At 45.1% G+C, this 16,323-nt stretch overlaps 1 protein-coding gene across 8 annotated transcripts in view; it reads left to right on the top strand.

Annotated features, from left to right (window-relative positions):
• The window catches only part of FOXN3 (forkhead box N3), a 212,251-nt gene that overhangs the window by 32,372 nt on the left and 163,556 nt on the right, over nucleotides 1-16,323 (top strand). For 7 of the 8 annotated variants that reach the window (XM_082284253.1, XM_082284252.1, XM_082284251.1 and 4 more), the window contains exon 2: nucleotides 5,820-5,944. The exons of the other annotated variant lie outside the window; for it this stretch is intronic. The gene's annotated coding sequence lies outside the window, so the exon portion shown is untranslated. The remainder of the gene's footprint in view (nucleotides 1-5,819; nucleotides 5,945-16,323) is intronic. 8 annotated transcript variants of the gene reach the window in all.

The raw sequence follows: 16,323 nt of genomic DNA, 5'->3' as shown, positions 1-16,323 counted from the left end.
TTGAGGTTTTGAGCATTTCAGAGTGTTATTTTTAATGTTTGTGTTTCAACACAGGACTGCAAGTTGGGAGGGAAGAGTAATTTTACAGTATAACCAATCTCTTTGTGTGAATATCACCTCAAAGGATGTCAAGGGTTGTGTTGCTGAAGCTGAGCCTTCCTTCTGCTTGGTGCCAGCTGCAGCTCATTTCGACTGCCTTCCAGCCTGTGCGGCCCCCTTCCTGCTGGGGCATGAGCCACTGCATGGGGTGGCTGGGCAAGTCCTTCTGGTGAAGCCCAAATCAAAGTTAGGATCTCTAAGAAATCTTTGCTGGCTACCCAGCCTCTGGGCCCAGGCAGTCAGTGAGTTTGTCTGCTTGATTTTGTTTTTATCTATTCTTCTTCCTTTCTGACAGCAAGGGTGATAAATGTTTTTAGTGGAAGTGGGGGCTATCCAGCACCAGAGGTCATTTGGCTGGTAGATTTTCCCTGCTCACTTAAAAAGTGAGGCTGGCACCTCTCGGAAAACATCTTTCCTATGTCAAAAATACTTACCTATGCTTTCATGCTTGTGTCCTTCAGAGCAGTTCTTCAGAGCAGTCTCTGAACAGGAATGAGAAACCCATCTCTCTGGTGGGCTCTTTCTCTCGTAAACTCTCCTTGGACTCTGTTGTGGTCTCAAGGGGGAGGCTGTGGTGTTTTATGGATGCATTAAAAGTGGCTAATTTTTTGTTGGCTATTCTGCTTAAATCTGGAAGAAAACTGTTGTAGGTTGAGATAGCTAAAAGTGGCTGTCTGTAGTTAGCGTGGCAAGGCCTGTGGGCAGGATATCTTTGGCCCCTGCCGGCCGGGCTGCGTCATCCTGCCACAGCAAGCAGCCAGAGGGAGAAGAGAAACCTGAGATGCACAACATGTAAATACTCCATAAATACTAGGAATTTGGCAAGGAGGCCAGCAGTGGCTTCCTCTCTCCCTGAAGATACCGCCATATGCCCAGAGATGAATCCAGTTATTTCAGCACTGTTGGCAAAACTAGTTTTCAACCTCCCACTGCTCCCAGGCTGTGCACGAGCACTGCCCTGTCTTCTCGGGGCCAGGGTACTGCAGGGTAGGGAGGAGACATGGAAGATCAGGGAAAACGGGAGTAGCATGACCTCTGGTGTATGAGCCAGGGTATGGGGCAGACAAGGTGGTGGAAAAGACAGCTGCCTTGGGCAGTGCATTCTCATGCACACCATCTCCATGACCTGGTTTTGGGGTGCAGGATTGAGGCCAGTGCAGGGGATGAGTGCTGGAGGCAGGGCACACATCTCCTGCTTGTGCCCTGTCCTGCCTCCTTTGGGTTTTGAGATCTGATAGCATTGTTCCACAATATGGAATAGCCAGAGGCAGATCACTTTTGTGACAAATTACTGCAATAAAATTACAAATTTATGGCAGTCAGAGATCTAGGCATGTGCCCATAATTTTTCCTTGCTGCTGTGTATTGTCTGGTCAGATGGCACGTGAACTCAACTGATCTGTAGGAGAGAGAGATAATGCGGGGAGCACTGTCCCTTCCTGCTTAGCGCCTTGGGCCTGACATTCTGCCCTGGAGCGTGGCACCGCCAAGGGTGCGGGGCTGGTGAAACACAGTGGGGGCTTTTGGGTGGGTTTGGGCAGTAGGAAACAACCTACCACTGCAGCACCTCCTCTGAAAGATCTCATTTATCAGCTTGTGGCAAACCTTGTGGTCCTGCTTGTCAGTGGTACCACTTTACTAGCCCTGTTACTGCAAAAATTGAAGGTGCAAGGTGGGTTTTGGGCTTTTTTGTGGGTTTGTTTGGGGTTTTATGTTTTGTTTTGTTTTTTGTGGGCTGTGGGGTTTGGTTTTTTTTGTTTTGGTTTTGTTTGTTTGTTGGTTTTCTTTCCTTCATTTTTAATGAGAAGAAGAGATACTTCACTGTATAGAAATGTCTGGGTCAAGAATTCACATCCAGCTCCTGGTTCCACTCTTCTGTACATAGCCCTTCTCCCTCCACACCATCCGTCTGTTGAAATTAATGCTTTAATACTCTTTGCAGGGTAGCATTGCTATTTATTTATTCCAATGTTTAAGTTTCTTTTCAACTTTTGGGACTAAGCTGGAGTGCCCATGCATCACCGTGGACTGTGAAAATCCCAAGATAGCATATGACAGGCTCTTGAAAACGGGGGAAATATGTGAAATTCTGGTTTTGCCTGTGGTTTCCTTGGCTTGCTTTCCTGGCTGTGGCTCCTGGGGGAGGGGAGGGGACCAAGGCCGTAGTTCCTGTGACCAAAAAGCAGAGAACGTTTGGTGTGCAATGCCCCAGTGGATACCACCTTGCTGCTCCTCTGCTCCTTGGAGCCCTTCCCTGCGGGCTGTACCCTGGAATTCAAGCACAGTCTCCTTGGAATAACCTTGGAACTGCTAGTCTTATGACTTGCATGGCTTTTTTCCCCTTCAGACATAGCCAGAGCCTGAGACCGTCCTACAGCAGTACTTCTTTAACAGAAGAAAGATTAGAAGTATCATAACCCAATTAGCAATCCTCCATTTCTCATCTTTATCTGCCATGGGGAGCATCTCCCAGGGTGGGCTCAGGGTTGTTTGGATCCTACCTGAACCTGCAGCACATCTTGGGAAGCCTGTTTCTTTCTATTGCCTTTCTTTGTTATATTCTATTTTCTGTCTATGCTTGGGGGGGGTGTGTTGTTTGGGTTCTTTTTTACTCCAGTTTAGCGTGTGACTCAGCACTGCTGTTTGTTTTGTTCTGCTGCTGGTTTCTGCATTCCCCAAAACCTCCTGGTGCTTTCAGCTGATAACACCAAAGTGTCTTACCCTAAATTTGTGGCTGTGATCTCCCTACCAGCCACCACCCTCCTTTGCCTGCTGAGGTCTTCCCTTGGCCGTGCCAGCCTGTGGTGGAGACCATGTTTACCTGGAGATAGCATGCACATTAGCCAGTAATTGTCACATTAATTGCATCCGTGATAACTGCATGGTATCAGGCAGGGTTCATGCAGAGAGATTCCCCTGCTTCCCCCACTGGCCTGGCTGCCCTGGCCCTCTGTGGGTGCCCACTCGGCTGCTGGGGAGCTCGCCTCCTGCAATGAGTATCTGGAGGTGGTGCTTTCTTTCCTGTGTGTCTGGATAGGATATGTCCTTTTTATTTTGCATCCTGGAGCCTTTAATTACTCTCAACAAGTCCCTTTCACACTTTGAAAATCCTGTAGCAATTTCAGTTTGAATTGCTTTCTCTGAGGCTTTGGTTTAGATGAGTGCACCTGCTCTGGGGTTCCAGTGGTAATTGGGCTGTAATAGTTATGATCCTTTAAATGCACTTAAGGTACCATGAGCTTTAAGAACTGATAACGATGCAATCTGGCATCTCAGCACCGGTTTTGTGTTGTCTCTGAGCATTTTGGTTTAAATTGTATTGTTTTTCTATTTGTGAAGATTACAAATATTCACAGGTTTTAAAACTTGGATGTATTTAATCAAATGCTGCCCTGTGTTCATGTACCCATCCCACAGATCTGGGTCCTGGGCTGCTCCTCATTTCCCACTCTGCCAAACCCCTGCTGAGCTCAGTGGGAGTTTTGCCAGAACAAGGCCCTAAAAAAGAAGTATGACTCATTTGAGCAGTTGTGCTCATTTGTGCACCAGTCCAGGCTCATGTTAAAAGGATATTAAACAAAAAATACTAAAGAACCTACTTGTCTTGTCCTTGCCTAGAGCAAACATTTATCCTGGGACTGGTCCAGCAGGTTAAGGATGCCTTTTCCTCTGGTTTGTGTGTTACTTAGGATTTTGTGGTGTGGATACCATTAGAGCTTTTAAAGTTCTCTGCTGTCTTAATTCCCCTCTAAGGGGGTGGAACAGGGAGGGGGACAAAGAAAAGAGAAAGACATCTCTCTCAGGCATGTACAGTAGCAAGAGGTGTGCAGCCTGTAGCCTGCTGCTGAACTCAGAATATAAAATTTCCAAAATTACCAGTTATGAGTGTGATAATGAACTGAAAGTAAATATGGTTCAGTTTGCTGTGAATCATTCTTGGGGGGTTTAATTGGACTTGGATGAGCTGGCATTGTTGCAGTGCAAGAATAGAGTTGTTTCAGAATTAGACAGGCATCTCTGCTTGGCAGTGCAGAGCTGCAGCATCCCAGTGGTACTGGGGAAAACTTGCCCTCAAAGAGGCTTCCCAGGATGGCTTGAGGAAGTTCTCTGCGTGGGGAAGGAGGCAGCTGCTCCCACAAGCCTCGAGATCTGGGAACTCACCTGCTGCTACCAAACGCTGTCTCACCTCTTTGAATTGCCCTCAGATGAACACTTCGAGTTAAGGTAGTCCCTGTGAGATGGAAGGTTTTCCTTCACCAAAAAAACCCTCTAAGTTCTCCTGGCAGGGAAAAGGGGCCATGAAATTATAATAATGGTAACTGCTATAATGAGATGTTGCAGTAAACAAAAACAAGCATTTTTGTGCTCTTCCTTCCAGCAGGAATTTAAATTTCCAAAGCAGAACCACCTGCTCAGAATGGCTCAAACAATGTGCTACATCCAGGCAAAGAAAATACTTTCCTTAGGAAAGTGATTGCAATTTAGCTCCATGAGAGGTATAGGTGTGGGGTGATGCCCTAGTGTGATGTTTGACTGGTGTAGCTTGGCTGTCCTGGGATGTGCAGAGAACTTGAATATGGGAACTGTCCTGTAGTGGGGAGACACAGAAATTGTGTATCGCCCTCTTTAAAGCCATGATCGTGATTATGGGATGAGGCAAAGAGATTTATATAAGCCATTCTCATTAATGCCAGTGGGAATTACTCAGAGCTATACAAGCGCGTCACAGTAAGAATGTGCCTTGGCAGTTCACTATTAATATTTGAAGATATTGCAAGCAAAGTCTCCTTCTCTGAGTCAAGCGGGCAAAAATTAGAGATTTGGCAGGGGGGTCAGGGAGGGAAAATTCTGTTATTTTAGTCTTTGGAGAGGCTATAGAAAGGTGAACCATTCGTACATACAGATCCTCAAATACAAGGAATTGCACATGTATGTGGTCTGTTAACTGTTCCAATGGTTATAACTGCAGATATTTAGCTACTGTCTGCTGGTTACTGATGGGCAAGAGCCCACCTCTCCTTTTAGGAGCTGCTGACCATCTTTGCTGACCCACTCAGGGCTAGGGCTCACCATGGGGCAAGAAAGGCTGGTCCCATTCTGCTTGCAGTTCCTTGTTGTACTGAAACAAGATGGGCAGACTCTAGGCAGCAGAAGCAAGGCATAAGCAAAATCAGAATTTGTGATTTTAGTCTTGTGAAATATCTCAGAGAGCTTGATTCTTTTGAAGCAGCCATCAAAGTGGGTAGAAAGGACTGTGTATTTATGTGAGGTACAGTGAAAGGCAGACATTGACTTCTACTTGATGTTTCTGAGTTAGTCATTATTCCTCTGTTTGGTTTGTATCAGTAACAAGCTTTCAAGTTGGTTTCTTCATAGTTTGGCTTTTTTTTTTTTGGCTCAAGTTGGCATGATGTTTCAGTCTTAAAACGTGAGTTCCAGTAGGAACTGTTATTGTGTTTATGGGTCCTGTCCTGCAATTTACCTGGTACAGCCATGCAGATGCCTTCTCCACCCTCCTTCCATGGATGGCAGGCCTGGGGCTGCAGCTGGTAGCTGTGTGGTGCTGTGGTGCTTGTCCAGTCCCTGTAAGAACTGTGGCTAGTTGCTGCCATGCTGTTTAAACTAATTTTCTTTATTATTATTAGCATTATTTACGTAACTTTTAATGGAAATCCCATTCCACCTAAACAAGATAAAGTAAAATTTACTATTCCTGACAGATGTTGACAACTTTGGAACAATGCAGGACACGCTGATTGCATCCGTGCAGTGCCACTGGCTTGGAAGAAGGTTCACCAAAGCAGACGAGTCCTGCCTGTCACCCTGTGGATGATAAATGCCGGAGGTAACCTTTATAACAGCACGTTTCAGGTGACAGTCCAGCCAGAAGCCCAGGGTTCCCTACCGACAGGTCCTTGCTCTCATGGCTGCACAAGTTGAAGTTCATCAGTTTTCACATACCCAGCAAATGAACCGGTGAGGTAGAAGTCAGTGCTGTGGATGGCTTGGTGCAAACCACTTTTATAAAAAGTCCTGGGTCCTGGAGATCATCAGCAGCTACACATAACACTGAGGATGATTGTGCGTACCCTCAGCTGAAAGCAGAGGATGAAACTAGAGGACAGCCACAGAGAAAGCGCATTTCTCTCTTTTAGCTTAGCAGTGGCCAAATCCTGACCCAGTGTCTATACCTCTTATCACCCGTATATGGCAGGAACTCTGATAGGGTTTAGCAGCACAATGGTATGTGCTGTTTTGATACTTCAACAGAGATAACAGAATGCCTAAATAAATCCCGTTTGATGCTTAAATAGGGATTTCATCCTGCTGTGTCTGTAGGCAGATACCAAACAGAGTTTATAATTCACTGTCCAAGAATGTGATCCTTCCTTTCACTTTTTTTTTTTTGCATTCCAGCTTGCAGTATTTTAACTAGGTAGAAATTATGGAAAGGAAATAAAGAACATAGTCACATAATAGTCATACAGAATAAAGTTAGCAGATAATTAGGTGTTGGAAAGCATGGACCTAAGAAGGTCCAGTTACTTCCTTAATACTGATATTTAATTGGACATTAAAAAGTAGAAATTCTTGAATGTTCACTGATTTCCTGTTACTAAAAACCAGTCAGACCATGTGAGGGTGCATGTCTCCCGTGCCTTGCTATGTGGCAACAGTTAGAGGGTAAAACTCCCTGAACACCCCGCCACTGTTACCATCTCTGCTGCTTAACAGCTGTTAGCAGCAGCTGGGCCCAGCCAGGAGCACCACACTTCTGAGGCCAGAGCAGCTTTTAGACTACAGCTAAAACTTCTACTACTTTTACTATTCCTCCTCCTCCTAGCTGGAGTGACTGAAGCCAAGCCAGGCTGCAGGAGGCTGTCTGAAGTGTGCTTCCCTCCTGAGTGCAGGCATGGGCCAGGAGTTGGAGCTGGGGACAGCTGTGAGCACCAGGGAGAGATCCCAGGCGAGGGCAGCTGGGTTGTTGGAAAAAGAAAAAGATATTTTATTCCAGCAGCTAAAACCCTTTTGTATTTTGGTTTCTCTTAGCAGCTATCCAAAACATTTGGGAGAAAAGCTGTCTCTTTATTAAATATTTAACACCCTTGCCTTCAGCTGTGGGCTGAGAAAGCTCCCAATCCACATGTGAGTCACCAAGAACTCCTCCAACAGAAGCAGAGGAATTCCAGAATGGAGATTGCTAGAAGAAAAAAAAAGTTTGTTGATCTGGAAAAAGTCCAAAAATGGTTCACATCTCTTGTATATCATAAAGTGAGCACTGCAGTCAGTCTGGTGTGTATGTGGACAAGGAGTCATGGAGTCCCAGATCTGAAGTGGAGAAGCTCTCATTATGCTAGGGAGCATCACACCCTATATAATAGAGATGAGAAGTACACTCAGTAACTGGTCTTTTATTAAATGCTGTCTGCATTTGGATCCTGACATGCCGGAGGTGACAAGGTGTTGATCACTGCTTCCTGTAGTAGTTTGTTCCATTGGTGAATTAGTGCTAGTTTTAATCAGTCTGGCTTTCACCTCCATCCATCCATTAGCACACATCTCTCGGCAAAGCCAGGAGATCCATGATTTGGAGGTGCCCAGCTCTCTCAGGATGACAGTCTGGGATTCATGTTCAGAGAGGAGGAGTGCAGGCTCCTGCAAAAAGAGCGTATGGTAACAAATGGTGTGATAAGAATGAGTTGTGATAACAAGAAAGGTCACGGCTATCCTAGCACTGCTGGTGGTGAGCACTGTGCTTACGTGTACTGTGCAGGCATGGAGCGTGTGATCAACTCTGCTTTTTATTTCTATTAAAGTGACAGGAACTGAATGAATAAAATAAGATTAAACTTTTTTAGCATGTTTCTCCCTTTGGCCAAATTATTTTGTCAACATCCCAATGAATTTTTCAGCTGCAGAGATATGTGTTGATCTCTGCCCCATAGCCAATTACAGAGGCATCTCCAGCAGTGCTTTTACACCTCTTACCACTGTGGACCACTTAAAAATTTTTACTGGTGATGTGGGTTCCTCGTATAGCAAACTTATACCTCCTGACAAGAGGTTTACTTCTCCCATTACTATTTGCAGATACTTAAATGGGGTTCACGGTATATAACAATATTTTCACTGGTTAAAAACCATTGGTCTGTGACACAGGTAGTTTCTGTGCACTCTGAGATCACTCCTACAGGGAAGACATGGCCACTAAACATTTTCTTAGGCCATAGGCTCTGAGTACTTTAAAGCAACTTCTTGTAGCTTATGTGCCTGATTCTTATTTCAAAGCAATGTTTCTATATTGTCTTGTTTTGAGCTTATGCCTGATTTAAGATTATGAAAGGGAGATCCTTTTTCTTCCAGCTGTTGAGCTTAGAAGTGCAAACCTTATAGCCTCACCACCTAGCCCTGCATGGTGCCTATTGGAAGGTGAGGGGTGACACCAGTAGCACGTGTTAATAACACATCCTCAGTTGGGCAGCACTGACTGGCCAACATAGTCTGGTAAAAGTCACTTGGCTCCCTTGACCAGAACCTCTGCCTTGTGCAGGTGGGACCTGCGCAGCCACCTTTTGTGTGGGCGTGCTTTTTGGGTAGAAAAGGTTAATAGATTTGACTCTTTCTGTAGCTGGCCTGTGCTCTGTCCCCCTATCTGGGAGGAGTAAATGAGGTTGTCGAAAGTCAGTTTGAACGTTAGAGACTGAAAGTGGTCAGATTCAATGGGCATTCTGCAAATAACTGGAGACAAGATGATCAGGAGATGGTTTGTACCAGCATTATCGAAAATATTAAGACCCTTTTAAAAACTCATTGACCAGATGTGCTGCATTGTGTACCTGGATGAACGTGTATGTAAGGACTCCTAACCAGGAAGAGCTGGTGTGGCCATCCACCTGTGCCTGAGCTGGCCGACACAGCTGGCAACCCCATTCCCTACCCATTGCTCAGATTGCCCAATACCGCAATCGCCAGCTCTTTGATGAAAGGCAGGTTCATGTATCAGATTGTTGAGCATTAGGCATAGGGGATTAGATTTGCAGTGTAATCTTTCTGTAACATGCCTCTTGATCCAGAGACTGTGCTTTATAAAAGAGCTCTTTTCTCTCTGACATTGTGGAGGCCTGCTCAGGGACGACTATCTTCTACCTTCATTTGGAGATAGTAAGGCTGCTGCTGACCTGATGTTCGTGAAGGTCACAGCTGCACCAGGCAAAATTAGTTCTGTGCAGGACAGTTAAGTAGATTGGATTTTCTCAGTTGTAGCTGATTTGCTTTCATCTGGGTTCCTCTTGCAAAACCATTTAAAGTCCATTCCCCTCTGCCCCCCACTGCCTATTTATGGGAAAAGATTGGAAGGAGGATATTCCTGCCTGGGGTCCAATTCTGCTTCAAGCCCTATTCTTATATCTTTCTAGGAAAGTGTCTACAGAGGCTGGGGCAGGCTGTGTAATCACTCTGGAGCCTTGGGTTGTATTTCATCCCATCATGAATGTTGTAGGGCCAGGCAGGATGGTCTTCCTCTGTGCCAGCTGATTGTAGCTTTGCACTGTCTGCTTTGGATCCAAAACCCCGCTGGGACTCTTCTGTAGATTTCTGGTATTGTCGCTGCAATTTTAACTGAGCCCCTTTCCAGTCCAGCTTTTTTCTGGAGCCTGATGAAGCCAGGTAATCTGGGTCAAAATGCATCAAAGCCCATGTCTTCTAATCAAGGAAAAAAAACTTCTGAATTGAGCACCAGATTTGACAGGTTACGTCTGGCCACTAGGAAACCTGTCAGCTACCTGGCTGTGCTGGTAAAACATGACATATGGTTGTGCGTGGGAAGCCCGTTCCTTGTGAGCATGGTGAGGTACAAGAGGGAGAGTGATTTTCACCTGGCTGCATTTTACTTCAGTGACTTTGCCAACGGGATGTAATTATGGTGGATCTTTGCCTGCTGCCTCAGGTTACAAAGCAACCACTGATGGAAAAGACCTCTTGTTTCCAGGCATCCTCTTCTTTTCAGTCCTTTTTATTGTAAGGTGTGGTGAAACCTGAAGTCTGCAGAAATTGTTGCCTGCTGCTTTTGGGAAGAGAGAACTGGAGGTTGTGGCGGACAACTGACAGAGTGAGGGCTCTGTGACACTGATGACAGACTGTGTGATCCCAGTTCATCTTCACAGTGTGAATGGGGAAAATTCATAGGTAGATTTGCCTGAGGGCCTGGCAGGGGCATGTGGTGTGTGAAAGGGTTATTTCCTTCTTTGCAAAGTCACCTTCAGCCTGTCAAAAATCTTTGCTGCCTGGGACTATATGGAAAAATGGGAGTATGGAGACAATTGAAGTAAAGGAGAGGTATTCTGTGGTATATTCCCGCCTCCCCAGAACTGTAGCTGATCAGAGTTTAAAGGAGATGAGCTTTAATTGCTCCCGGAGCTTCATGTCTGTCCTCTCTGGATACCAGAACAGTGCTGGCAGCACTCCTGGATCCTGAGGAGTAGGGTCCAGCCTGCCTGGGAGAACCAAGAGGGCAGGTGTGTGCCCCAGTCCATGTGTGCCAAGCAGGTCTCCTTGACCTGGTTGCTCTGATCAGCTGTATTAACACAGACTGTTACAATACAGCTGATCTGGGCCTGTGGCGTTCTGCAGACTGGCCTGGAACTGATGCAGGAGTGTCCTAGTGTACAAACTGTTGAAAAAGAGAAGCACTAAAACAAGATTTTTGTATTTCATTTTCTTTTCTGAAAGCTTTGCTCACTACCCCGTCCTGTACTGCATTGAAAACATGTGATAATCTCCATTTGTCTTTGGCATTTTCTCTTGCTTTTTATTGGCATCTCCTCTGATGTTGTGACAGTATGTCCTGTGCTGGATTACAGGTATAAATACTGCTTCGGGATTGGCTTTTTAGTCAACATGCATTTGGGAAAGGTGTTAGTGGCTGTCGAGGGGGCAGTGTGCAGCCTGTGAAGGTGCAGTAGTTGGAAACATCAGCATCCTTTGTGTCTGTGTTTCAGAATAAGTCTGAGGCATGAGGATTTTAGGTTTTCTATTCAGACAGTATTACGTTAGGAATATGAAGTATTTGACAGTTCTCTTACATTTACTCTTCTAATGTCAAAATGTGTCACATCTGGTATTAATTGGTGGAAAATTATGGCTTTACCAATTTGATTGTCTGGGAAAATTGAAGAGAGTGTAACATAATAAATGAATGCCTATTAATCTTTAAAATTTGTCTGTTTACTGTCTGCTAAAGTGCTTTCTGGTGCTTTCTGGAGGTACTATTACTCATGGAGAGGAATTCCTACCTGGGAGGGCCATGGCCAAAGTGTATCAGGGTCGCTAAGGTGAGGATACGGCTGCAGAAGTCCTGGGCCAGTGATAGCTCAGACACCCACCTGAGGAAGGGTCTCCTCCAGGGAGGCAGGAGGCTGCCATTTGTTATTAACCCTGTGGAGGTGCAGGCACACACACCATCCCTATTCCCATGTGTGTGCCAGCCTGTTCCACACAGTCCTGGGTGTGGGGCAGGAGCAGCAGCACAGGGACATGGCCTTTGCTCTTCTCTTTCCCTTCACCTGGGGCTGTTACCTCCATGTGGGTTTCTTAGCCCAAGGCACAGGCTACTGCTTCATTGATGCCCAACACAAATAGACATATTTGTCCACAGTAATTGTTTTAATCATTATTAATGAACATTAATTTCCAACCAGAGCCCTCCAAAAGCCCTGATTTTTTCAAACTTGCTGATACAGGAGCATAGGCAAAAGAAGCCAGATTGTTCTTCCTGGGGTTGCAAATGAAACAGTTTGTCTCGCAGGCGTGTGGATCAAACCCAGAGCAGAGATACACTTTGGCAAGGCACTGTCACTCTGTCCTGACAACCCCAGCTCTAATGAGACAGGCCTCCACTGTCTTTGCAACTGACAGGCGGGCAAAGCAGAGGAAGCTGGTGGCAGCATACTGTTACTTGGGTACTGTGTGTGGATGGTGACAGGCTCAATAGCTTTTCTATCAAAAGACACCCATGTGTTTGTGAAAATACATTTTTGGAGGATCAAATACCAGGTGCTTATTTTAGTAGCAGAAAGCCCTGAAACATGCCAACTCTGGAATAAGCTGATTCTGAAAGCTGACATATTCTGTATGATTATTCCAGTATACGCCATCTGTCAGTAGCATATCCAAATATTTATGTATTTTGATTATTCTAACTGTTACGAGGGTACTGAAGCTCATAAATAATTTCATTTTCAGCAATCATTTTATTACTCTTCCATGGTTTGATAATGACATTTTGCCTGTTCCCGTTCAGTCTCTGACACAAGGAAGAGTCACAGCATGGCTGTGTAAGTGACAGCCTTCTCACAAAAAGCCTGTGGCCAGGGGATGCCTGAGTCTGTGTCCTCCCTGGGTCTGTGCCAGTTCCCACTCCCTTCATCTCCTTGGGCTTCAGGCTGTGCTGCGCTTCCATTCAGCTCCATCCTGCCTTGTCAAGTGACTGTGCTTAGATTGGCAAATGATATAATATGACTAATTATGTTTAATGCAGATAATGTCTTATAATCAAAATAAAGAGTGGATTGCAAACAGATCCTTAAAGGGCACCAGGCGTAGAATTGACGCTGTATTTATTACCAATAACATCGCTGAAGTGCTAACAGCTGCTCAGCTCCAGCAAGTGCGGCCCCTTTGCAGAGTTTTCCAGAAGAAGGGCTAAGTGTATCAGAAGCACATTACTGCTGATAATAGTAATTAGTTCAGTAGAGCTCAAAATGTTTTGTAAAATATTATTATCCTGATTTTGCTGCTCTGCAAACTGTGTCAGAGAAACAGCCTCCTTGGCTCAGAGGAGTCACTGCTGGCTGTGGGGATGGCCCTGGTGCTGGTGCAGGGCTGCTGCCCTCTCCTTAGACCGCATTGCTCTCTGCAGCTGAGTCTAGAAATCTAAGGGGTGTGCCTTCTCTATCTCTGCCTTCATTTTCACCAGCGTTAGCAAAGAGCCTTCAGTAGATGGAGAAATGCACTGATGTGGAAGTAGATTTGGGTGTTAGATTTTTGAAAAGCTATTGTTAAGCTGGGAAAGGAAACCACAAGCTGTAAAGGTTGACAGAGCTCCTCTGTAAGGGACTCTTATTTTGCTGTGTACATTTGCTTTCTCTTGCTTACTAAAGGGATGAAGTGCAACCTAGGTTTCAGGGAGAGATGGCTGATTAATCTGTCTGCCAGGTACGTATGGAAATAAATTAGCAAATATTGCATCTGGGATTAGACTACAGCAGAGATGATAAATTATTGCCGTCTTCCATGGCTGTATTACTGAAGCTTCACTGGGTTCCCAGTACTCAGTTACTTGCTATTCACATGGTATTACCATGGCTGTGGGATGGAAAGCCTCTATATTTGATGCATTTTTCTGTGATAGGCTAGTTTGAGAACAGATCTGGCCAGACCTATAAGGATATGCTGTATATTTAGATTAAGTAAAAGCAAAGAGATTTGATTTAGTTCTTCTGCTCTGCATGAAATTCTGCTGGTTTCTGAGGACAGGAGTGCTCAGAAAGGAGAAAGGCAAGGACCTGCAAGAGGTTTCTCCACTATCTGCAGTCACCCTCCACCCTTTATCCCAAATAGCAGAGTTATCTATGCTAGCACAAGGTTGTGAGGCCCTGGGAGAGAACATTCTCTGGTTTAAACCTCTCCCACACCCCTGGCTTGACCCAGATGTAGTTCCAGATTGCACAACTCCAGCTTATCTCTGAGATCAAGAGTGAGATGGAACATCATGGGGGCAGGTAGCATTTGCATTGAATGCTAATACAGACTTCTCAGCTGTGTTTCTGCTTTTGCTGCATTTCTCATGTCTGTTTAAACTGATGCACAGCTGATGGGCTGGCAGCTGAGACATACCAGCACTGCCTACAACAGGACATGCAAATGGAGTAAATGTGACAGCAGACACGTGGTGTGCTGCCTTTCTGGAGGAAGAAGGGGTCATGCAGAAGTTCTCATCAAGTCTGTGGCATATAACAGCTGTGGTGCAGAGGTGCCAGATCCTGTGGCACACCAGGGAGCTGCGGGAGTGGTGGCAGCATTGCTGGAAAAGCTGCAGCTGGTCTTTTAACAGGGAGTTTGCAGCCAGTGTGGAGACCTGGTGTCTCCGGGTTGACCTGCATGGGCCTTCCAGGTCTCAAAAAACCAGTGCTCATGCAGGCTGGCTCTGGGGCACAGGGTGGAGATGAGCAGGACAGGATGTTTGTAGAGCTGCTGGGTGCTGGTTGTTTTTCAGCTCCCATCTGTGGCACTGGCGAGTGGGCACGAGCCTGGCACAGGGCACAGACAGCCATAGGACCGGTCTGCTGCACCTTCAGGCTGGGCAAGGTGAAGTGCTGGGCTTGAGGGACAGTTACTGAGTGACTGTGACCTCTGGTTTTCTTCTCCAGTCACTCCTTGCGGTGCGTGAGTCAAGCACAATTCGGATGTGTTTGTAATTGAGTAAGGCTAACAAGAACAGCGCCTTTGGTTACAAGATGCATGGGTGGATGCCGAGCTGTAAATCTGAGCTAGCGAGGACTCTGAGAGCTCTGTTCAATTAATCCAAACACAGAAATATTTACTAGAAATAGATCTATTTTCCAGTGACTTTATTTGCAAATTTTGGTTAACAACAACAGTTTACTCCTAATATGATCATGTCAAGCAGCAAGTGGGACTTACTGTTGTTCCTGGCCTTTCCCACAAAGTGTTTTGAGCAGAATGCAGAGTGAGTCAAAGGAAGCACTGGCTGATGGATGAACAGATTGCGGCACAGCCATCTATTCTATTGCGCACTTCCAGGGAGAACCCAGCAAATTAGATGTGCCGTTTTTAACTATGCAGAGAAAACTAAAGAAATTACGTTATGAATGAAAAATTAGGTGGAAATGTCTACTGTCTCATAAACAATTCAGGAATAACTCCCTCTAAAATATTCTGGTTTATGCACGCATTTAATTTGTGCTCTGGGAGCAAAATAAAGTTGCTAAGATAAAACATTCTAATAATGATTTATGTAAATTTATTTGAACAAAGCAATGATGTAGTTGCCTATAGCAAATTGTTTGGAATGTGAAATGGTATTTACGAACTGCTTCTGTCTATATGAATACAATGGATGATAGGAGAAGCTACATGAAGAAAACAAAATTTTGCATTCAAAAGGGACTCTGATGCCATGTCTAGTGAGCAGGACAGCCAGTTGAACAGATTGCTGAGAGTCTGATAAAATAATCTCTAGCTTGATTCTTCCTAGGCTATTTATAGCACGTGTTTAATTTAAAATTTAGGTATGTGCTGCAGATGACCCTAACAATTATACCAGGGCCATGTATGATAATACAAATTGTTTGCCTCGCATTGCACATATGCCAAAATCTCAAGTTGCTTTGCAAGGAGAAAATCAGGCTCCATATCCTCAAAATATGGCTGAAAATAGGAAAACAATTGTAGTCCCCAGCTGCTATGGGCATATGGGGCCAAATTTATCCCATCTGTTGAAGGTTATGGAGTTCCGCCAGGGATGACTTTGATCCCGTATGTCTAACAAAGTGGAACCAATATGTCAATATAAGACATCTTGCTGCTTCTGATGTTCTCCCAGTAAAACATCACCATTCAAAGTGGCGTGAATTTCCCAAGTGCCCGAGTCACAAACACAATCACGGGGGATATTTCAAAAGTGCTCTGATTCTTGCTGTGTTGATGTTAAAGCAGTGAACAACAAATTGGCTTTTTCCTCAATGAGGGCTCGAGCCTAGGAGCTGCTGGTATAAGCGAGTGTATATCAGCCCCAGGCACAGAAACCAAGGGCCATTTGAAGCATTTTAAGCAAAACACTGCAGGACAGAAAGCTGTTTCTGCATTCAGGTATTGCAAGGCATGTTTCACTTGAAAAGCTTTTTTCAAATCAGGAATGATAATGCCATGTAGAAATAGTGGGGTAATTTACTGTATTTGCTTTGGCATACCAGGGCATCTTTAGATACCTGGTGATGGGCAGAGACACAAAGTCTGCATTCAGCTTCAGCCATTTACAAGTTTAAGAGACATTTGAATCCCTTGCTTTGAACAGGGCTAATTTCCTAGTTCCCAGCAGCTACTCTCTTGGGGACTAGAAGGATTCAAGTAAAATGGTGCTCTGTCATCTGACTGGGTTCTGGTGACGTTTTTTACAGTTAAGTTCCTCCTCATTTATTCTGGACA

This window comes from Coloeus monedula, assembly GCF_965178545.1.
Source record: "Coloeus monedula genome assembly, chromosome: 6".
Classification (NCBI taxonomy): Eukaryota; Metazoa; Chordata; class Aves; order Passeriformes; family Corvidae; genus Coloeus; species Coloeus monedula.
Note: the sequence above shows the minus strand (reverse complement) of the source record. Positions and strands in the feature narration are given on the sequence as shown.